Source organism: Dendrobates tinctorius, unplaced genomic scaffold (assembly GCF_039654945.1).
Source record: "Dendrobates tinctorius isolate UK_male_01 unplaced genomic scaffold, ASM3965494v1 ptg000174l, whole genome shotgun sequence".
In the NCBI taxonomy this organism is placed as follows: Eukaryota; Metazoa; Chordata; class Amphibia; order Anura; family Dendrobatidae; genus Dendrobates; species Dendrobates tinctorius.
In genome coordinates, this window is record NW_027361841.1 from 7,769,050 (window position 1) to 7,793,673 (window position 24,624).

The 24,624-nt window shown below is 43.0% G+C and overlaps 1 protein-coding gene across 2 annotated transcripts in view; it reads left to right on the forward strand.

Annotated features, from left to right (window-relative positions):
* SEMA3D (semaphorin 3D) overlaps positions 1-24,624 on the forward strand; it is a 286,427-nt gene that overhangs the window by 178,437 nt on the left and 83,366 nt on the right. The window lies entirely within an intron of this gene.

Genomic DNA, 24,624 nt, shown 5'->3' on the forward strand with positions numbered 1-24,624 from the left:
TCTCCAGCGACGCAGCAGTGACACAGCGATCCGTCGGGGGTCGCTGTTACCTGTCACACCGCAGCGATTCTGACGACTTCCGCCTGCGTCCATGAGTTCTGCGATGTCGCTAGTCGGTGCCGAACACAGCGATGCATGCCGGTCAGCGGGACGCCAACGACGAAAAAATGGCCTTGGCCATTCGAGCACGATCAGCGATATCCAGCAGGGGGGCCAGTCGCAGGTACGTGTCACACAAAGCGAGATCGCTGGCGAGATCGCTGTTTCGTCACAAAATCAGTGATGCTTTAGCGATCTCTCTATGTAAGAAAGGACCTTTATACAGTGGGGAAAAAAAGTATTTAGTCAGTCAGCAATAGTGCAAGTTCCACCACTTAAAAAGTGTCATGTCGGATGCTGTTCACAGCACAGCATCCGGCAGGCAGAGGTAGTTCCACCTCCAGCCACTATAGCCTCAGTGGCGCCGGTTTGATCTTCAGGCTCTCGGGGGTTAATCCTGCTGGAGACCAGGTTGGAAGGTTAGTCACGCCCACGGTCTTTAAATAGTCATACTGGCATATGGGCGTCGCCGATTATAGCTTGTGTTTCATACCAAGTGGTTCCGGTCTGGAGTGGAGGTGTTCAAGAGAGAGAGATTCATATCTGGTGTCGTATGATCCGTCGTTATCCTTTCTCCTTCCCATATTTGTGTTTAGTTGTGCCCTGTTCACATAACTGTTTATTCCTGTGTGTGTGCGGCGCAGTGCAGTTTAAGTTCTCCCTGTCTGTCATTATTTGTGTGGGAGCTTTGGTGGTGTGACTCCTCACTGGGTGGAGGGTTAAGTGCAGGGCTGAGCAGGAGATAAGGAAAGGTCGGAGGCTCAGGCATTTGCACCTTCAGCAAAAACCCTGGGTTGAGGGTCAGACAGGGTTTCCCCTAGTAAAAGGGACACCACAGGGGCCCCGGGTATTTCAGCCTTAGTTGAACTAAGCCCCCGTGACATTATAATCGGCCCACATTTTTTCAGGAGTCCATGGATCCATTAGATTCCATAACCCGCCAGTTGGCGGCGCTGTCCATACAGGTCTCCAAGTTGAAAGGGGCAGTTCAGCAGCAGGGCCTGGTAGTAGCAAAGGTGCAAACGGCATCTGCAGGTATCGGTGCAGAGCCGAAGTTTCCGCTGCCAGAACGATTTTCAGGCGATCGCAGCAAATTTGTCGTATTTCGGGAGGCCTGCAAATTATACTTCCGCATGCGGCCAATATCCTCAGGTAATGAGGCCCAGCGAGTAGGGCTGGTGTTGTCATTACTGAGTGGTGACCCCCAAGCATGGGCATTTTCCTTACCAGCTGACTCTGCTACATTTCATTCGGTCGATAATGTTTTTTCTGCCCTCGGGCTCATTTACGATGACCCTGACCGACTGGCTCTAGCGGAATCTAAAATCCGCGCCCTCCGCCAGGGGGAGCGCTTGGCAGAAGACTATTGTTCGGAATTTCGCCGCTGGGCTGTAGACACACAGTGGAATGACCCAGCACTGCGGAGCCAGTTTATTCATGGGGTATCAGGGAGGGTGAAACAAGCCCTCCTGATGTATGAGACTCCGGCATCATTGGAGTCTGCCATGAGTTTGGTGATACGTATTGATCGCTGTTTTCGCCAGCTCAAATGGTCCTGGGTTTTCCATGGCTGTCCAGGCACAACCCGGTAATTGATTGGAAAACTCAGGACATAGTACAATGGAGTGGTTTCTGCCAAGACAATTGCTTGGCCACATGTGTGTCCGCCGTGACGCCCAGCCTGCCGGAGGCTTTGCAGGATTTCGCGGATGTTTTCTCTGAGAAGGGTTGCTCAGAACTGCCTCCACATAGAGCCTATGACTGTGCTATTAGGTTAAAACCCGGGGCCAAATTACCTAAGGCCAGGATGTTTAATATTTCTGGTCCTGAGAGACAAGCTCTGAAAGACTACATCGCGGAGAGTCTGCGCAAAGGTCACATCCGGCCTTCGTCCTCGCCTGTAGCCGCGGGGTTTTTCTTCATTAAGAAGAAAGATGGGGGTTACGCCCGTGTCTGGATTTCCGAGAGTTAAACCAGATTACTATCCGTGATCCCTACCCAATGCCGTTGATCCCGGATTTGTTCAACCAGGTAGCGGGGGCGAAATGGTTTTCCAAGCTGGACCTCAGGGGGGCGTATAACCTCATAAGGGTCCGTCAGGGGGATGAGTGGAAGACGGCGTTTAACACTCCTGAGGGTCATTTTGAGAGTCTGGTTATGCCGTTTGGGTTGACCACCGCGCCTGCCGTTTTCCAACATTTTATTAATGATGTATTTGCTCATGTCCTGGGGAGATTTGTGATTGTATACCTGGATGATATCCTCATTTATTCTAGCGATCGGGACACTCATTTGGAGCATGTTAGGCAGGTGTTACAGTTGCTCCGGGAGAACCAGCTCTATGCTAAGCTGGAAAAATGTTTATTTTTTGTCCAGGAGTTGCCCTTTTTGGGATATATTGTGTCCGCAGCCGGTTTTAAAATGGACACCGCTAAGGTGCAAGCGGTGTTGCAATGGGAGAGGCCGGAGAGTCTGAAAGCACTCCAGCGGTTCCTTGGGTTTGCAAATTATTATAGGAAATTTATAAAACACTTTTCGACTGTCGCCAAACCGCTCACGGACATGGCAAAGAAGGGTGCCGATCTGGCGAACTGGCCTGAGGTGGCTATACGTGCATTTGAGCGTCTGAAGAATAGTTTTGCTTCAGCCCTCATTCTGGTGCAACCAGACGTGTCTAAACCTTTTGTGGTAGAGGTTGATGCGTCGGAGGTGGGAGTGGGGGCAGTACTGTCTCAAGGCTCGTCCTTGAGCGAGATGCATCCATGCGCCTACTTCTCCAAGAAGCTGTCGCCGGCCGAACGGAATTATGATATCGGCAACAGGGAGTTGTTGGCCATCAAACTGGCTTTTGAGGAATGGCGACACTTCTTGGAGGGGGCGGCTCACCAGGTCACAGTTATCACCGACCATAAGAATCTGCTCTACCTGGAGTCGGCCAAGCGTCTGTCTCCTAGGCAGGCTCGCTGGGCATTGTTTTTTACTCATTTCAATTTTCTTGTGACGTACCGTCCCGGGGCTAAAAACACCAAGGCGGATGCTTTGTCTAGGTGTTTTCCGGGGGGAGAACCTCGGGAAGAGCCGGTACCCATCCTCCAGAAAGGGGTAGTGGTCTCGGCTCTCACGACTGAGGTAGAGGCGGAGATTGCCGAGGCCCAAGAGGAGGTACCACCAGGACTTCCCGCCAACAAATCATTTGTACCCCTGCATCTTCGGCCTAAGGTGTTGAAGGAACACCACGATTCGGTACTGGCTGGTCACCCAGGGGTGAAGGGCACCTTAGAGCTGGTATCGCGTCGTTTCTGGTGGCCCAAAATCCGGCAGGACGTGGTCTCGTACGTGGCAGCTTGCATCACGTGCGCTAGGGCTAAGTCACCCCGAACCCGTCCTGCTGGCACGCTACAGCCTCTGGGGGTACCCAATAGGCCATGGACAGAAATCTCCATGGATTTTATCACTGACTTGCCAGCCTCGGCAGGGAACACGGTCATCCTGGTGGTGGTTGACCGTTTTTCAAAGATGGCGCATTTTGTGGTGTTGTCCTCTTTGCCCAATGCTAAGACTTTGGCTCAGGTATTTGTGAAGGAGGTGGTCAGACTCCACGGAGTACCGTCTGACATAGTATCTGATAGGGGTACGCAATTTGTGGCGAGGTTTTGGAAAGCTTTTTGCTCTAGGTTGGGGATCAAGTTGTCACATTCATCGGCGTTTCATCCACAGTCTAATGGACAAACTGAGCGCATGAACCAAAATCTAGAACAGTATTTACGATGCTTTGTGTCCGACAACCAGGAGGAGTGGTCTACTTTCCTTCCTCTGGCCGAATTCGCATTAAATAATCACCGCCAAGAGTCATCAGGAGAGTCTCCATTCTTTTGTGTGTACGGTCAACATCCTCAGTTTTGTACCTTACGTCAGGGTGACTCCGGGGGTGTCCCGGAGGAGGATCAGCTAGGAGCCCAATTGTCATCAGTCTGGAGGCGGGTGAAACAGCGTTTGTTGAGCATGAGTGCCAGGTACAAACGGGTGGCTGACAGTAGACGCGTGCCAGGTCCGGACCTGTGTGTGGGTGAATGGGTGTGGTTAGCTACGAAGAACATAAAACTCAAAATCCCATCTTTAAAACTGGGTCCAAGGTTTATTGGGCCTTTTAGGATTTCTGCCATCATTAACCCAGTGGCTTATCGGTTGGAACTTCCTGCGGTGTACAGAATACATAACGTTTTTCACAGGGCTTTATTGAAAAAGGTGGTAGGCTTGGTGGACACGACGCCGATGCCACCTCCAGTCATGGTGGATGGCGAGTTAGAGTTCGAGGTCGCCAAGGTGGTGGACTCTCGAGTAGTACGCCGTACTCTTCAGTATTTGGTGCACTGGCGGGGGTATGGTCCAGAGGAGAGGTCTTGGGTTCCAGCCTCAGACATACATGCGGATCGGCTGGTCAGTTCTTTTCACCGTCGTCATCCGGACAAGCCGGGTCCTATGAGTCTTGAGGGCCCTGGGGTCCCTCGTAGAAGACGGGGTACTGTCATGTCGGACGCTGTTCACACCACAGCATCCAGCAGGCAGAGGTAGTTCCACCTCCAGCCACTATAGCCTCAGTGGCGCCGGTTTGATCTTCTGGCTCTCGGGGGTTAATCCTGCTGGAGACCAGGTTGGAAGGTTAGTCACGCCCACGGTCTTTAAATAGTCATACTGGCATATGGGCGTCGCCGATTATAGCTTGTGTTTCATACCAAGTGGTTCCGGTCTGGAGTGGAGGTGTTCAAGAGAGAGAGATTCATATCTGGTGTCGTATGATCCGTCGTTATCCTTTCTCCTTCCCATATTTGTGTTTAGTTGTGCCCTGTTCACATAACTGTTTATTCCTGTGTGTGTGCGGCACAGTGCAGTTTAAGTTCTCCCTGTCTGTCATTATTTGTGTGGGAGCTTTGGTGGTGTGACTCCTCACTGGGTGGAGGGTGGAGGGTTAAGTGCAGGGCTGAGCAGGAGATAAGGAAAGGTCGGAGGCTCAGGCATTTGCACCTTCAGCAAAAACCCTGGGTTGAGGGTCAGACAGGGTTTCCCCTAGTAAAAGGGACACCACAGGGGCCCCGGGTATTTCAGCCTTAGTTGAACTAAGCCCCCGTGACAAAAAGATGAGAGGCGTCTGTAATTTACATCATAGGTAGACCTCAACTATGGGAGACAAACTGAGAAAAAAAAAATCCAGAAAATCACATTGTCTGTTTTTTTTTCATTTTATTTGCATATTATGGTGGAAAATAAGTATTTGGTCAGAAACAAGCAATCAAGATTTCTGGCTCTCACAGACCTGTAACTTCTTCTTTAAGAGTCTCCTCTTTCCTCCACTCATTACCTGTAGTAATGGCACCTGTTTAAACTTGTTATCAGTATAAAAAGACACCTGTGCACACCCTCAAACAGTCTGACTCCAAACTCCACTATGGTGAAGACCAAAGAGCTGTCAAAGGACACCAGAAACAAAATTGTAGCCCTGCACCAGGCTGGGAACACTGAATCTGCAATAGCCAACCAGCTTGGAGTGAATAAATCAACTGTGGGAGCAATAATTAGAAAATGGAAGACATACAAGACCACTGATAATCTCCCTCGATCTGGTGCTCCACGCAAAATCCCACTCCGTGGGGTCAGAATGATCACAAGAACGGTGAGCAAAAATCCCAGAACCACGCGGGGGGACCTAGTGAATGAACTGCAGAGAGCTGGGACCAATGTAACAAGGCCTACCATAAGTAACACACTGCGCCACCATGGACTCAGATCCTGCAGTGCCAGACGTGTCCCACTGCTTAAGCCTGTACATGTCCGGGCCCGTCTGAAGTTTGCTAGAGAGCATTTGGATGATCCAGAGGAGTTTTGGGAGAATGTCCTATGGTCTGATGAAGCCAAACTGGAACTGTTTGGTAGAAACACAACTTGTCGTGTTTGGAGGAAAAAGAATACTGAGTTGCATCCATCAAACACCATACCTACTGTAAAGCATGGTGGTGGAAACATCATGCTTTGGGGCTGTTTCTCTGCAAAGGGGCCAGGACGACTGATCCGGGTACATGAAAGAATGAATGGGGCCATGTATCGTGAGATTTTGAGTGCAAACCTCCTTCCATCAGCAAGGGCATTGAAGATGAAACGTGGCTGGGTCTTTCAACATGACAATGATCCAAAGCACACCGCCAGGGCAACGAAGGAGTGGTTTCGTAAGAAGCATTTCAAGGTCCTGGAGTGGCCTAGCCAGTCTCCAGATCTCAACCCTATAGAAAACCTTTGAAGGGAGTTGAAAGTCCGTGTTGCCAAGCGAAAAGCCAAAAACATCACTGACTGCTCTAGAGGAGATCTGCATGGAGGAATGGGCCAACATACCAACAACAGTGTGTGGCAACCTTGTGAAGACTTACAGAAAACGTTTGACCTCTGTCATTGCAAACAAAGGATATATCACAAAGTATTGAGATGAAATTTTGTTTCTGACCAAATACTTATTTTCCACCATAATATGCAAATAAAATGAAAAAAAAAACAGACAATGTGATTTTCTGGATTTTTTTTTCTCAGTTTGTCTCCCATAGTTGAGGTCTACCTATGATGTAAATTACAGACGCCTCTCATCTTTTTAAGTGGTGGAACTTGCACTATTGCTGACTGACTAAATACTTTTTTTCCCCACTGTATATAGCATGCTTCCCCACCATGTTTGTTTTTATCAGACAGTCTTTTGGAACATCCAAAATCATGAGTGAGAAGTTTTGGATACAATATGCGGAGGTATGAGTTTGTGTAGGATATTTTTTTCTACAAAAGCCTAAAAGATTAGAAACAATGAAGGAGGAACCACTTTGTTCAAGGGCCATTTACAGAGGGTGACAGTCATCCATACAATTGATATGAGTGATCGTTTTTGATTATCATCACATGTAAACACGGTTAGTGAGCAAACGATTAGTAATAATTAGCTTAATTATCATAGATCATAGAACCATAGAATTGTAGAGTTGGAAGGGACCTCCTGGGTCATCTGTTCCAACCCCCTGCTCAAAGCAGGTTTCACTAAATCTTCCCAGACAAATGTTTGTCCAGCTTCTGTTTGAAGACTTCTGTTGAATGAGAATTCACCACCTCTCGTGGCAGCCTGTTCCACTCATTGATCACTCTAATTGTCAAAAAGTTTTTTCTAACATCTAATCTGTGTCTCCTCCAATTCAGTTTCATTCCATTGCTTCTAGTCTTTCCTTGTGCAAATGAGAATAAAGATGATCCTTCTACAATGTGACAGCCCTTGAGATATTTGTAGAGAAGCTATTAAGTCGCTTGCAGTCTTCTCTTTTGCAAGCTAAACATTCCCAAATCCTGCAACCTTTCCTCATAAGACAGGGTTTGCAGACCGGTCACCATTCTGGTCATTCTTCTCTGAACTTGCTCCAGTTTCTTGATGTCTTTTTTAAAATGTGGTGCCAAAATCTGGACACAGTATTCCAGACGAGGTCTGACCAAAGAGGAGTAGAGGGCAATAATGACTTCACGTGATCTAGACATTATGCTTCTGTTAATACATCCTAGAATTGCATTTGCCTTTTTTGCTGCTGCATCACACTGTTGACTCATATTCAGTCTGTTATCTATTAGTATACCCAAGTCTTTTTCACATGTGCTGTTGCTTAGCCCTATTCCTCCCATTCTGTATATGCGTTTTTCATTTTTATTGCCCAGATGTAGTACTTTGCATTTTCCCTGTTAAAAACCATTCTGTTAGTTGCTGCCCACTGCTCCAGTTTATTTATATCTTTTTTAATCCTCTCTCTCTCTTCTCTAGTATTAGCTATCCCTCCTAGCTCTCTGTCATCAGCAAATTTAATCAGTTTACCCTCAATTCCTTCATCTAAATCATTGATAAAGATGTTGAACAATATGGGGTCCAGGACAGAGCCCTGTGGTACCCAACTTGAGACATTCTTCCAACTGGATGTGCAGCCATTTACGACCACTCTTTGGGTCCGATCACTAAGCCAGTTATGAATCCACCTAACAGTTGCCTTGTCCATTCCATACTTAGTCATTTTTTCAATAAGGATTGTGTGAGATACTTTGTCAAATGCTTTGCTGAAGTCAAGATATACTATATCAACAGCATTTCCCTGATCCACCCAATCAGTGATTCTGTCATAGAAGGAAATTAAGTTAGTCTGACATGACTTATTAGTTACAAACCCATGCTGACTCTGTTTAATCATGCTGTTTAATAATTTGTTCAAAGATCTTTCCTGGTATAGAAGTCAGACTCACCGGCCTATATTTGCCTGGGTCCACCTTCTTCCCCTTTTTGAAGATAGGAACAACATTTGCTCTTCTCCAGTCTTCTGGGACTTCTCCTGTTCTCCACGAATTTTCAAAGATTATGGAGAGGGGTTAAAAAATTTCTTCTGCTATCTCCTTCAGTACTCTGGCGTGTAATTCATCTGGACCTGGAGGCTTGAATTAATTTAAGTAAGCTAAGTGTTTCCTCCCTAGCTTTCTGGTTATAGATATCCTGGATTCTTCTATTCCCTTAATAGGACAGTGAAGAATAGTTAATGTTACATTTCCTTTCTGAGAAAAAACAGATGCAAAATAGGAATTTAAAAGTTCCTCCTTCTCAACATCCTGTCTTACCATTTCATCATTTTCATCCTGCAAAAATCCTATAGCATCTTTGACTTTTCTTTTACTTTTGACATATCCCGAAAATCCTTTATTATTGCTTTTGACGTCTCTTGCAAGCCTCAATTCATTGTCAGCTTTAGTAATCTGATTCGTGCCCTGCAGGTTCTGCAGACAGCATCATATTCTTATTTAGATATGCCTCCCTCTTTCCATTTTATAAACATTTCTTTCTTCCTTTTTAGCATGTGCTTAAGTTCTGTGTTCATCCATCCTGGTTTCCTTAAATGCTTCCTATTCTTCCCTCTTTTTGGAATTGTTAACAATTGTGCTTTGAGAATTTCATTTTTCAAGATTTCCCATCCTTCCTGGATATTTTTGTCCTTAAGGATATCCAGCCATTGGATCCCTCCAATTCTCTTTCTGAATCCCTTAAAATCTGCCTTTCTGAAGTCTAACCTTGACGTCTGAGTCTTCACAGGTCTTCCTACTCTAGTTATCCAAAATTCTAAAATAGCACGGTCACTACCTCCTAGGGTCCCAGCCACTTTTACCTCCTCAGCCATTTCCTCCCTGTTTATAATGATTAGATCCAAGGTAGCATTTCCCCTTGTTTTCTCCCCTACCTTTTGGAAGATAAAGTTGTCAGCAAGAGAGGATAAGAATTTCCTTGACCTGTTAGTTAGATCATATCTTTTGCTCTGACCTAAATATCATACTTGCATGCTAATACATCCATCTGTGTTAACAGGTGATATGAAGGGATGACAATCTGAAGCATTAGTGTGATCATTCATGCATACTACGCAACCTGATTATTATATCATGTAAAATTAGAAAAATAAGCTCATATCGATGGCCTACATTGTTGATTGACACTTATTTATGAGCAGTTCATTAGCCTGTGTGAAATAACCTTTAATTTACGCTCCCTGAAAGGCTTATTCCAAAAAACAAATTTTCCCAAACTCTAAATAGATTGATGATCACTTGGGTTCCTTTCCCCTGTTCTGAGGTTCCAGGGCCCCAATCCCAGCAGTCTGTCCCTCAGCAATGGTGAGATTGGGGATCTGAAACTGTACTCTGCAGCCTCATCCTGAATGGAGCAGAGGTGCAAAGGCTCAACCTCTGCTTTATTCATTGTGTATGGGTTAATGAGACTGCCAAGTTTAACATTTGGCTACTTCCACAGATATGCATGGAGTAGAGGCCACATTCAGGACAGGGCTACAGAGACCCAGTTTTGAGGTTTCACACTCCCAAAATCAAGATCGCTAGGGGGTCCCTGTGGTCATATCCCAGTGGGTGGCAAAATCCCTTGTTTATTTGGAAATAAACCATTACGGCAAGAGTGATCTAATTAACACAGCCAGCATTGAACTCTCCTCCTTGTGGTTGGTGGCGTGAGTCAACAAGAAAGTAAGACGGTTGCATTTTCAAGAGGATGTCTAGTTTATGGAGCCATTTTCAAATATTGTGTTATAATTCTAAGTTAAATGTGGCCTGTCGTGCAAAAAGTGCCATTAACCTCCAGATGTGGGGTTATTCTACAGGATAATAGCATTCTGAAGCTGCCCGGTGCCCGCACTGAGAGAACAACTGCCAGGAAGAAATTAACTTTATTTCTCCTGGAAGCTTTGGTCTTTCAGTCATAGGGTTGGGTCGGAGTGGCTTCAGTCACCGTTTAGTGCATATTGAGCAGCATCTGTAACCATGCCCTAGTGCTGACTGATAGTTAGTGCTAATGCTGAGCTAGCTGTCAGTTAGTGCTGGGGCCACAGTTACAGGTGTCGCTTGCTATCCATGGAGTGGTTACTGAAGCCACACCTGCCCACACCTATAACTGTAAGCCCGAGACTGCCAGGAGTAATAAAGTTTATTTCCTCCAAGCAGGAATGGCGCCATGCAGCATCAGAATGCTCTTAGCCTGCAGACTAACCTCATATCTACAGGTTAACAGCAATTTTTACATGACAGGTACCCTTAAAGGTTCATTTAGATGAGCAGATTTCTTTGTGACAGCCAATTGACAATACAAAGTTTGATAGGTTCTCAAAAGGGCTGATAAAGAAACTAGGGACAAGACGATTGTTATATAGTCATTTTGTCCTCTTACAGCATGCATATTTTCAGCAGCACATCCCTTGTTTTCATTGATGCACGAACACTGAATCCCCTTATGTTTTGCCAAACTAGAGAGTACTTACAAGCAGCATGCCTCACTCTGGAGGTCTAAGCTCGTTTGTACAGATTTAGAAACTTGGCACACATAAGTGATTTCCAGTGAAAAGGTAGTTTTTAATGTACAGTACATACAGTATATAGACGTTTCGGTCACCTAGACCTCCATCACAGTACTAAGTATGGTACTGTTGTTGTTTATATCGTACTCAAACGGAGAGCCAAGAAATGTGTGATCCCCCCGGGTATGGGGACACAAAGCACAATTGTGCAGTCAGTCCGGTATATGTGCAGCGTGTGGGGCAATGACACGGCATCCACCGCGGGTCAATGGCGCCATTGACCCGCGGTGGATGCCGTGTCATTGCCCCACACGCTGCACATATACCGGACTGACTCTGCACAATTGTGCTTTGTGTCCCCATACCCGGGGGGATCACACATTTCTTGGCTCTCCGTTTGAGTACGATATAAACAACAACAGTACCATACTTAGTACTGTGATGGAGGTCTAGGTGACCGAAACGTCTATATACTGTATGTACTGTACATTAAAAACTACCTTTTCACTGGAAATGACTTATCATGTGTGCCAAGTTTCTATATCTATATGGTTACGGACTAGGATCCTACTTGTTGCACCACCATTTTATAGCTGTGCTAAATGGTTCTGATTTCAATAAGCTCATTTGTACAGCATACAGAAAGTCAAATTATTGAGAATTACATAATACTTCATTTATCCTGTACTGGTGCTCAGGGGAATTGTATATTTACTGCAGGATTGCTCCACACAAAACAGCTAATTATTATTATTTATTATTATAGTGCCATTTATTCCATGGCGCTTTACATGTGAGGAGGGGTATACATAATAAAAAAACAAGTACAGTAATCGAATTGTACAGGAGGAGAGAGGAGGCAAAATCTACAAGGGATGGGTGGGGATACAGAAGGCGAGGGTAGATCTGGTCGTGCAGCAGAGTTTAAAATAGATTGGAGGGGTGCAGGAGTGTTAGAGGGGAGGCCACAGAGCAGGAGGTTGAAGTAGTCAAGGCGGGAGATGAAGATGATGAGGACGTGGACTAGGGTTTTTGCAGATTCTTGGTTGAGGAATATACGGATCTAGGAAGTATTTTTGAGCTGAAGTTGGCAGGAAGTGGAAAGGGCTTGGATATTTTCAGCTAATTGCTGAAAACAAGCAATTGGACATCTCCTGATTCACCTATGAATGCCTAAATAGGACAAAAAGAGTGTTCAAAACAATGGTCTTCCTTTCTTTGCACAAGCCCATCTATTTGCACACATATTATGTGGTTTATTAAATAAGTGCTCCATACTACCTGCCTTTCCTTGTCATTAAAAATCATAAATATATGTATAAAGATGATCTGATAGATTATTGATATGACTTGTCATCTCCACAAGTAAATATGAAATATCTTATGCCATACATTCAATGGTGTTACCTTTTAACTATATATTAAATGCCAGAAACGAATGGCAACCTATATGCTACGCTTTGCAATAGTTGGAAATCATCCATCACAAACTTTAAGCATTTAATTTAGCAGAAAAATGTTTCAGTAAATTGTCCAAAATTGAAGTACCTTAATCTGGACAAATATTTTACTGGGATTCACTTTGTAAGTGAAACATTAAATAGCGGAAAAAAGTTTACCCATAAATAGAAATGTTATTTGCTTGTCTCCTCTAATATTATGCCAGTTGTGAGTTAAAGCTTTAGACAGAAATGGCTGAAACATCTCCCTGCTTTTGGAATTACCTATAATATTATAGTACAGTGATGCCTGTACCCGTAAGTACTGGCCCAATTTCCATTCTTCTGATCCTTTACCCTAAGGGGACAGCGGTTACATAAAACAGTCTGCTTCCTATTTGGTTTAAGGCCTGGAAAATTATAGAAATCTTAGAATAATTTGCCTAGGGACAAACATCTGTTGCTTTACCTACTGAAACCTTGTACAGTAGATTGCAGGAAATCTTCATATGTCTCCAGTACAGCGTGAAAGTATGTGCTGCTGTATATTGAAGTAACGCTTGAAATAATTATTACAGGGTAGAAAACGATATTAATCTTGATCTACTTACAATCTAAGACACTTTCATAGAGTTTGGTGTATTTAGCATGATCTGCAATGGAAGTGAATATTTTAAGTTAATGGCTATGTGAGGAACAAACATATTGAAGTAATAAACACAGAGTAGGCAAAGCATGAAAAAATGAGGCAATGTATGTGCATTGTCATAAAAATTCCATCCATCTGTGATTCCCGCAAAGAAAGCCTAGCGAAAACATTCTGACAACTCTAGTTTGGAGGCACGTTACAAAAAATAAACAGAAATTTCCTAATGTCGAGATACTAGTGATATTAACCCTATTAGTACCAGTGGCAATCCCAAACAATACTGTACATCTGCAGATTACAGACTGCCTTAAAGTAGTCTGTAGCTTCTGGGTGAAAGTCACAGTAAAAATGGACTCTTATTAACAAACACGGCTAACAAGACCTATTCCCTATGCGATATATGGAGAAAATGCTAAATTAACATAAGGTACAAAAGTATTAGACTCTGTACACTGGACCATTTGTCAATAGGAAAAAAATAGGGTTAATATGCATTTTTCTGCACTTTATGAATGATGAATATCAAATGTCCATTGAAGGTATATTACTATCCTCATATCAATACTATGCATACATCAACCTCAACCAATCAAACGGGGATAGAGAGGCATAGGCAAACAAAATAGATAAAATTAAATATTTAGTTATAATATTAAAAATCCAATATTCAAAGGGAATTTCTCAAACAGGTAAAAAAAGGGACAGTGAACAAAAGGAGAACCAGTGTTGGTAAAATTAGTAGCAGAAAAATTAAATATAGTGCCTAAGGCGATCCCCTGATGTCAACCAACAGCAAAATAATTTAAACATGCATGGTGCCAATCTATTGCAGCAAGGTATCATAACGGTGAATAGTCATACACCGGCATATAGAGTCTTAAAGTGCTTCAGTGCATCTACAAAAAGCAAATGCTACTTCATCAACATGTTATTACCTACATAGAAGTGTATCCCGGTCTCCTGGTGCCCGCTGTCTCACCCCGACAGCCCCGCTTCACCTTAATAGCTTCTTCACAATGGGGGCAATTCGCCTTAATGGCTTCTTGCCCCCCATTGTGAAGAAGCCATTAAGGCGAAATGGCGCAATTTTCTCCTGAATGCAGTAATGCCGCATATGTCATCAGAAACTACTGCTAGTTAGGAAGTAGCACTATTTAGCTTTTGGAGCTTTAGAATAGTTTGTGGGGGTTATTTGGGGAGCCCCAAAGGTGCCATTACAGCAGAAAAACATCAAAAACGATCCTATTGTAGAAATTGCACCTTTTAATGAACTCATCTACGATTGCAGCGACTATTTTTTAACATCCAAGCCAGGCTTATTTTCTGGAGGATTGCAAATATGCCAGTTTAGTTCCCATATATCATGCCCCCCTACAGTGTAGTGCCCCAAAAAATAATGTGACGCCCCTATATATTGTGCCCTGCTTGTGCTTCTGAAGACATGCACACAGTAAATTTTTAAATGTGCTCTCGTTGCTATCATAATACCAAGCATGTGGCCACTTATTGCAGTTTAGGCGCCAGTGGGTCTCAGAAGAAGGTGGGTTTGGATTTGGGAGCGCACATTTCTCTGGATTTTAGTTGAGGAGAGGTGGGAGCCGTGTCTCTTTTCCAGAGTCTTTGTTCTACCAGTAACATGGGAACTTTTTATATTTCCAGTGACAGATGATGGGCCTGAGTGGGGGCTGATTTTGTGAAGATAAGTTAGGGGTTCTGTTGGTAACATTTTGGGGTACATAATATTTTTTGATTGCTTCCAGTATGAAGCTATCATTTACATCAGGTCAGAGACCTGTGAATGACTCTTTGACAGAGCATGTGAGACCTTGCTTATAGCTGGATCTCACAGGCCAGTGTACTCTGGGGTCATCACATGACCTCAGGGTACCATAGCAATGATTGGCATCCGCGAGTACGATCTTTTAACCGCTTTTAACCACTTACATACTGCTGTGGCAGTTGACAGCAGTGTTTAAAGGGTTAATCAGCCCCAATTGGTTACAAAAATGGGCCAGGGCTGATACCACAGGGTGTCCAAAGTCATGTACAGTTTGTGAACAAAAAAATGGTGCCATTTTCCGAGACATGTAGCGTCTCTATTTTTCGAGATCTGGGGCTCGGTGAGAGCTTATTTTTTGCATACCGAGCTGAAGTTTTTAATGATACCATTTTGAGGTAGATACAATCTTTTGCTTGTCTGTTATTGCATTTTATTGTAATGTGGTGACCAAATAAAACCTAAATTATGGAGTTATGTTTTTTTTCTCATTATGCCGTTTACCAATATTTATATTTGGTTAGATTGGTCGTTTTTTAATTCATCAATACCAAATATGTGGAATTTTATTTTTTTATTGTTTTATTTTGAATGGGGGAAAAGGAGATGATTTTAACATTTATATTTCTTTAATTTTTCTAAATATTTTTAAAAACATTTATTTTTTTTCACTTTTTACTGGCTTCAATAAAGAGGTGTAATTTGAACTTTTATGTTTAATTTTTTTAATATCTTTAAAAGCTTTTGTCTATTTTTTACTTGCTTCCATAGTCCCCTAAGGATACTTGAAGCTCCGCAAAAATCATCACGATCATAGCAAAAACCATCATATCCTATGAACACCAGCCACTGGCCGGCGTTTATAGGTTGTCTACAATGACAAGCATGGAGGGTCTTTTGCATCCTCCCGGTTGTTATGCACCAAAGTTGTGACACACAACGCTAAAATTATCGTTCATGATATCATAAAAAAGTCAAACTAAATCAGAACCATCTACAGATGTGTCAGAGACTCCATGCTCATTGCAGCTGACAGGCTTAAAGATATGAAATATCACTATTGACATGTAGGCATTCAATCCCATTCATGCTGCTCCTAACTTATCAGGAAAACTTCTAAACATGGAGTGTGATGTGTTACATATGTGCTGTTTGCAATAAAGTATTGTCTGAGTTTTTCCTGGATGTCCTTGTGGTCTTCTCTATGATATATCTTGGAGCAATGCTCTTTTCACCTCCTAATCAGTAAAATACATCTCTTCATGGGTTGGGATGTTCCAGATAAGCTCCGGGTGAGTGTCCTGTTGTGCAGAATTTCCGATGGTTAGAGGCCCTGTGTTATAACAAAGTCATCATTACAGAGAAAATACTGTGCCTTAAAGTAAACATTTTCCCATGGTTTCGGAAGATATGGATATGTTCTATAAACCACAAACATACATTTCTACAATGATTTCCCTCTTCGACCCTATTTCCACAGTGAAGGGTTAGCTCTATTAAAATGTGACTTGTGAGCCAATGTAATTAAATAGGCATTGAAAGCCAATATTTGATTCAGTACTTAGCAAGAACAGAAACTACATTGTTTTCCGTTGTTTCAGTTTATGTGGGGGCATAGAAATGCCCACAATTTAGTGTATACTATACCGCTGATGGAAAATGCATTGCTATATAAATATCAATGAATTAACCTCTTTATTGCTGTCAAAATGCATTTTTAGGAATATGTATACATATTTGTAGCAAACAAGTCTGATTTTGTCTATTCTGGACTGAATTCTGGTTGGGAACCCATCATAATGTATTTTTTTCATTAAAGGCAATGAAAGAGCATAAACTGGTAATAACTTTTCTTAGGTTTTGGTATTACAGATCAGACCCTAAAACAGAAAAAAGTCTTCTGGTAGGAAGAAATTATCACCTATCGATGGGAAAGGTGATAGCTGTTGTTACAGTGGAGAAGCAGTACACATGCTCAACCATAACTCCATTTATTTTCTTTGGTACTTCCAGAATGCTGTACTTGGGTATGTATGGCAGTCCTAAAGGGTATGATAGGAGTGAAGGTCAAGCATGTACACTACTGCTGCATTCTAACAGAGATAAAGGTGGACCATTCAGATGATGTGTGGGATGTTAACCAATTTAGGAGCTATCTCCTATTCTTCCTATTGAGTTAACTCTTTAAATCAGACCCCCAGACTAAACAATTCAGACCACAAAAAAATAAAATTGAATTTCCAAGATAAGACATTAAAGGGAACTTGTCAATAGGGTTTTGTTATGTAGTTCAAGAGCAGCATGATTTAAGGGAGACCATGATACAAGTAATGTGTCACATTAGACTGTGTGCTGTTTCAATAGCAATTAATGCATTATCAGCAGGAGATTATCATTAAAGGACTAGTTATCTCTTGCCTCTTAAGGCCCTGTTACACATAACGATGTCCCAGCTGGGACATAGTTAGGCTGATGGCTGGTGAGCTGTCACATAGACAGCCCCTCCAGCGATCAGGACCAGCGACCAAGTTGGTTTCCAATGTAAACAGCGGGTATCTTAAGGCCCCTTTACATTTAACGATGCACCAGCGATCCCGACAGCGATTCGACGCGGCCAGGATTGTTGGTGCATCGCTAAATGGTCGCTAGTGAGCTGCCACACAGGCAGATCTCACAGCGGCGTAGCGACGCAGCAGCGGTCGTTACTTACCTTTCAGATGTGGCGATGATGACGTCCTCCAGCCTGCATCCACGCGTCGCTCGTCGGCGCCAGCAGGAAGCGCCTGATGAGAAATGGAGCTGAACGATCTCGCGCGATCAGCGACAGACAGCGGGGGAGCCGGTCGGAGGTATGTATCACACGTAGTGATATCGCTAGCGATATCGCTGCTGCGTCACAAAATCGGTGATGCTTTAGCGATATCGCTATGTGTAAAGGCCCCTTAAGAGCCGCACGGCTCTTAGATACCCGCTGTTTACATTGGAAACCAGTGTCGCTGATCGCTGGTCTCTCGCTGCCACACACAGCGATGCGCGCTGGCCAGCGGGAGACCAATGATCAAAAAACAGCCCAGGACATTCCAGCGCGATCAGCGATAACCATTAGGGGGGGCGGTCGCTGCTCCATGCCACACACAGCAATGTCGCTGGTGAGATCGCTGTGGCATCACAAAATCAGCGATCTCGCTGGCGATATCGCTGTGTGTGATGGGGCATTTAGTCAACAGCTTTGTGAAACCTGCCCCCACTACTGATTAGCAGCTGTCAATGTACAATGAAAACAGAAAGATGTAATTCAGTGACGTGGGTGGGGTCATACAGGGCTCAGCATTCAGAGCCCTGCCACATATGCAGCAGCTAAAACTGTGATTTTATCACAGTTGCTGCTCCCAGAAAACTAAGTGATACATTTCTGCTGTCTGATGGGGTAGCAAAAAACCTTTCAACAGATTCCGTTTAAAGCGAAACTGTCATCAAGTAAACTAAGTAAACTACAGACACTATCAGGTTGGCCCTGTTACACTGATTAAAATAATATCTGAGTTGATGAAATCCATCTTGTCATTGTCATTTAATCTTTGTTTTCAATTTTTTAGTTAAGGAGATTCTTGTGTTTCGGGGCGGGCTGTGGGCGGGGCTTTATTTGGTGCTCTCTGGCCTTATCTTCATTATTGTGGTTTAACTGACAGGTCTGTCATCCTCCAGTGACCTTCCCCCTATTTCAAATGTTGCAGTTTATAGTGTGGGCTTTGAAAAACAAAATTACTTCCAGCAAGTTTCACTAGCAGCGGCACCTGCGCAGTTGCATCTGTCACTTACCGATAGATGCTACTGCGCATGTACCGGTGGCGCCATTTTGATTTTGCTGGAGCAAAATTTTTTTATTCCTCCAGCATAATGGTTCCGGCTCCTGCGCAGTAGCATCTATCTGCAAGTACGGTAATGCTTGTAATCTGTGCAATCCCCTTTTTTCAAAGCCAGCACCTAAAGGCAGTATTAAAACAGGAGGCAGGTCACTGAGGGATCAGTGACCTGTTAGTTAAGCCCATAAGGACGAATATGAGAGCAGAGCACCAAAAAAACACCCTGTCCACAGGCTCGCTCGGAAGCACGAGAATCTCATTATCTGATAACTGCAAACAAAGATTAAACAACACCCACAAGATGGATTTCATCAACCCAGGTATCTTTTTTATCAGTGTTACAGCACCATCCTGACACTGTCTGTAGTTTACTTAGCAAAATCCTGATGACCGGTTCACTTTAATGTTATTCCAAAAAAGACCTGTGAATAAATTCAAACTGCAATCCTGAATATTCAGATCCAAGGTCCCTAAATGTATTCAGACCCAAGACCATATGCCAGACTAGATTTTAATGACTTTAATATAATTCCAATTCCCAAGATGCCAAAGCATGCAAATTGTGCACTGAAAAGAAAGGCAGCAATGTTATTTTACCATTTCTGCATTCCTGATCATCAGTTACACAATATAAAATGAGCACATTATATGAGGAAGAGGAAGCAAGGCCATTTTCTTAGTTGGTGCTGGCAGCCATAGCATATGAAGATGCTGGACACATGTTGTTGTGCCACTTTTGAAGTTACATACAAACAGCACCCATAAGAATGAATTCTGGAGGTACTCCGCAGTACAAGCGATAGGGGACCACATTGATCATGTAATTACTGAAGTACAGGGGGTAACTTGGCTTCTACTGTCGAATATGATTTACACTGATAACAGAGTGAACTTTTAAGTCTTTGTGGGATTAACCATATTGTATAAATCTGGAAAACTTTGAAATGATTATAATTAAATGCTCAAGCAGTGTATTTGTATGTCACCCAGGGCTTAGAGCACTTGTAATGATCTGTCTCTGTCTGGAATCAATTCTCGGGAGTATTTGACACAATGATTGCAGTTTTCTTCAGTATTTATCAGTGACATATCACAAAGTGCACTTTTTCCCCAGAGCTATCTATCTTCCCCATTATTTAGCTGTGTAGCCATGTGCTTCTCTGAGGTCCTTCCAGAATACTTTCACTTGCATCCTGGATTTTTCCAAGACACCTTTCGTGTGCGCCATTTCGTTCTTACAGTTGGTGTACTTTTATTATATGTAGACATATTTTTGGCAGAAGCTTGCACATTTCAGACTGTAAACTCACTTTACAAGAAAAAAGCAATCTCCTGCTTGCAACCACATTGATTCTGTTTGCATACCGTGGGCGAAGTTATATCGAGGCATAACAGACACCTATGTGGATTGTATCTTTAATGTGCCCTTTCCATGATTATAAAATCAATTGGCACCGCACAGCTCTACAGTTTATTGTTTTTTTAATAAGCGCATGTGATAGCGCCACTGGCTAGGGAGTCGTAATATTAGCACTGCCAAAATATGTTCATTGTTTAAAATCTAGGATTTCTACGCTGCCAGGTACATGCCACATTTTGAATATTCTGCACAGGATTTAACTTTCCACATCCAATGTTATACAGTCGGCTTCAGCATGTTGCTTTTAGAATTTGGTAATATTTTCTTAGTATTCAAGTTAATGGCATGCTTATTATTTCTATGGAACCTTATTCTAAAATGTCTATGGTCTACAATCCCTGCCTGGAACCGGTACCGCGTCTCATGTATACGGCTCGGCTTCCATCACCACCACAGTCCTGTCAGTGTTATTTAAGAAGAGTGAGTGGGATCTCGATGTGGAATCAATGTAGGTTTTTGTCTATTTATTATTCTTCAGTTCTGGAAATGATTACAATGAACACTCTGAGTCAGTGTCACCTCGTATAATGATAATAAATTAATTATCCAGAAATTTTGTGAGGTAACATCTTCTAAACATGTCATAGTAATTAGTCCAGGGATGGCGTAGGTCATAGTAAGTCCTATTATGTAATCTATTAAATAAACCATCATTCACAACTAGGTAACAAACAAATTGCACCACTAATAAGATGCAATTAGTGTGAGGGCCATGTTTTCCTATGTGTGTTTGAAGGAAGCAGGTTAAATAACACAGCTCTATGAGTACGAATCGCTAGGAAGTAGGATTTCGATGTAGAGTTCATGCAGATTATATTGTGGATTCTGCCACAAAATCCACTTGAAATCCAAACACAATCCACATGTCATGCTTGCGAATGGAGAATTTTCACAACCTACTCACATTCATTTGAGCATTTTGCTGTGGACATCGATAGCATGCTACTTACTTCTGCAGGTGGCGCCTATATCTAAACCTTTGTATGTGTTCATGGCAGTGGAAAATGCTAATCTGTTATAATAGTCTCAATAAAAATAGTAGCAAATTACAGAAAAAATAGCATTGCAATATAATGAACACATATTTCTGCTGTTCATATCTCAGACCAAAATTCTTCCCAAGTGCTAAGACAATACCACCATGTGTCTATATAATGCCATTACATAATACCATAATATCACCCATGTTAGAGCTCAGTAAACCAACTGCCCTGCTTGCTCATGTTGCACATGTTGCTGTTTGTCCAGCTTACAAATTTAGCAAAGGTTGCTGTGACTCAGATAACAAATTGCTAGGATAAAAAGACTCAAAAAATGTAATTCGACACCCAGCCTGACATCAATGGTTTGTGCAATATTAAAATGAACCTGTCAGGTTCCCCAATGCTAGTAAACTCACTTCATTATATGTATGTCCTTGCTGCCTAAGAAGAAAATTTGGACAGCGCAGAGAATTTCAATCTGGACTGGACTTGGGGAGTTGACGGCTCACCAGACTAGCCCAGGTTCATTTGCATATGGTGAGAGGACACGTTTAAGCTGATATTTCCATTTTTCAAGAGGCTGAAAGGGTTATCCCATCAAAATTTTAATTTTACCGTTGTCTTGGTAAATTAAAAACAACAAGGTAATACCTCCCAATACTTCCCGTGATCCAGTGCAGGCTACTCCTTGGTCGGTGTTTACACCAGAAGAAATTTTCCACAGTACAGAGAGCAACAGTTCCACTGCAGCCAGTGATTGGTCTGATGACTTCCGCAATGCATTATCAGTGAATTCATTGATGATGCGCTGCAGAAGTCCCCTGAACACATTAACAAATCACAATTTGCATATTATTTTCCCAGAGGAGCATTGCACGGCGAATAAGTCTCCTTACCTTGACAAGCCACAGCTGGCATGTCACTCTCCGCAAGGAGAAACCTTACTTCTTAGACCCTAGTCCAGAGCCTCTCACCTTGCCAAATCAGATCTCATACTTTGCACTGACGAGAGCCAACAGCTCGAAACACCGTGTCTGCAAATTGAGATTCTGATTTGGCTTGTATCCTAAGTCATACTACAAGACTCGTTAAAGGGTTGATTGTGACTTGTAGGATCGCTACTACCAATAGGTGGTGCTGTAGAGTAAAAGTCCTCTTTCTTTCTGAAGAGGCAATTTGCATATTATTTTCCCAGAGGAGCATTGCACGGCGAATAAGTCTCCTTACCTTGACAAGCCACAGCTGGCATGTCACTCTCCGCAAGGAGAAACCTTACTTCTTAGACCCTAGTCCAGAGCCTCTCACCTTGCCAAATCAGATCTCATACTTTGCACTGACGAGAGCCAACAGCTCGAAACACCGTGTCTGCAAATTGAGATTCTGATTTGGCTTGTATCCTAAGTCATACTACAAGACTCGTTAAAGGGTTGATTGTGACTTGTAGGATCGCTACTACCAATAGGTGGTGCTGTAGAGTAAAAGTCCTCTTTCTTTCTGAAGAGGCAATTTGCATATTATTTTCCCAGAGGAGCATTGCACGGCGAATAAGTCTCCTTACCTTGACAAGCCACAGCTGGCATGTCACTCTCCGCAAGGAGAAACCTTACTTCTTAGACCCTAGTCCAGAGCCTCTCACCTTGCCAAATCAGATCTCATACTTTGCACTGACGAGAGCCAACAGCTCGAAACACCGTGTCTGCAAATTGAGATTCTGATTTGGCTTGTATCCTAAGTCATACTACAAGACTCGTTAAAGGGTTGATTGTGACTTGTAGGATCGCTACTACCAATAGGTGGTGCTGTAGAGTAAAAGTCCTCTTTCTTTCTGAAGAGGCAATTTGCATAACAAATCACAGGTTCCAGTGGTTCTGCGGCCGCTTTGAACAGTACCTACTTCGTGTGAGTTTAAACAACCAAGGAGTGACCAGTGTGAGTATAGCTTTGTTTGTTGCTTTTTAATTTACCAAGGAACCAGTTAAAATTAAAGTTTTGCCCAGACAACCCCTTTAATTGTGATAACCCTCTATGACACGTTATGAAAATGGTGAGTTGTGACTGTGAGTCATGATAACCTTTGCTACACCTGTATAACCATATTGTATAGCAAATCAAGTTGTTCAAAGGCACATACTACACACTATGGTGACACATTTTCATTACTGCAGATGACATTGAGGTGAATTTAAGTTTTCGCAGGCTATGTATATATGAACCCTATTGTCTTAAAAGTAGAGCACCTCCCAGTACATAATCATTTACAAAGTGTGTGCATGTACATCCTAGCCTTAGGGTCCCATTTCACATAGCGACTCACCAGCGATCCCGACAACGATACGACCTGACAAGGATCGCTGGTGCATCGCTACATGGTCGCTAGTAAGCTGCCAAACAGGCAGATCTCTTCAACAACGCACCAGCAATCCCGACAAGGATACTACCTGGTAAGGATCGCTGGTGCGTTGTCACACAGCAGCTATTCTGAACTATTCCAGCCTGAGTTCTGCGTCGCCAACGAGGTCGCTCGTCGGCGTCAAACACAGCGATGCATGCTGGCCAGCGGGACGCCAATGATGAAAAATGGCCCAGGACATTCGAGCACAATCAGCGATATCCAGCGGGGGGGCCAGTCGCCGCTATGTGTCACATGTAGCTAGATCGCTGGCGAGATCACTGTTGCGTCACAAAATCCGTGACGCATCAGCGATCTCACTAGCGATCTCGCTATGTGAGACAGGGCCTTTAAACTTTCAAACACAGTGAAGTGTAGCACTTTAACCTGATAAATATCTTGAAACTGGCTTTCAGAAGAATTTTATCTGCAATCTGCTGCCTTTTAAAATAAATGTCAACTATCTAATCCAAGAATCAAAAGTTTACATTTCCTTATGTTCTCCTCCTTTTTACCTTAGCACAGATAAAGAATAACGCTTCTTGCCAAGTTTTGTTCAGTTCTGGCTATAGAAGTTATAACATCTGTGAAAATAGAGATAATTTGTCATCAAGGTAGACATGATGTCATGGCGAAGTGACGATCTTTCTAACACCTGACAGATCCTGAAGGCACCGAGCACTGTTCAAACACCATCACGTATTAACAATGTGGTCAGTGCATAGTCACATCTGTTTGCTATAGAAATCCGTTATTTCATTTCCTACCACTATAAGAAAAAACAAAATGACCTCGCTGTAAGAAAGTAAGAAAAATACAATGGCCTCAGTATATGGTAGCAACGTTTCATGATCATCTGCAGTTCCTTGTTTGGAGGAAAATATATTCTGTTCAGCATTGCAATTTACGTATGTGCTTAGCACTTATTTATTACATTATATCTAGTATGTGTCAGTGCATGGGTGACCAGAGTCTCCTAGCTCTTCCTGAATACTGCTTTCTGATCTTTATATTCCTTATCAGTCCTCTTTTTCAACCTTATCTGTTCAACCACACACAAGAATTGTCTTATCTGCTTTGAAATGTGCAGTTTTGTGCAACACTGTAACC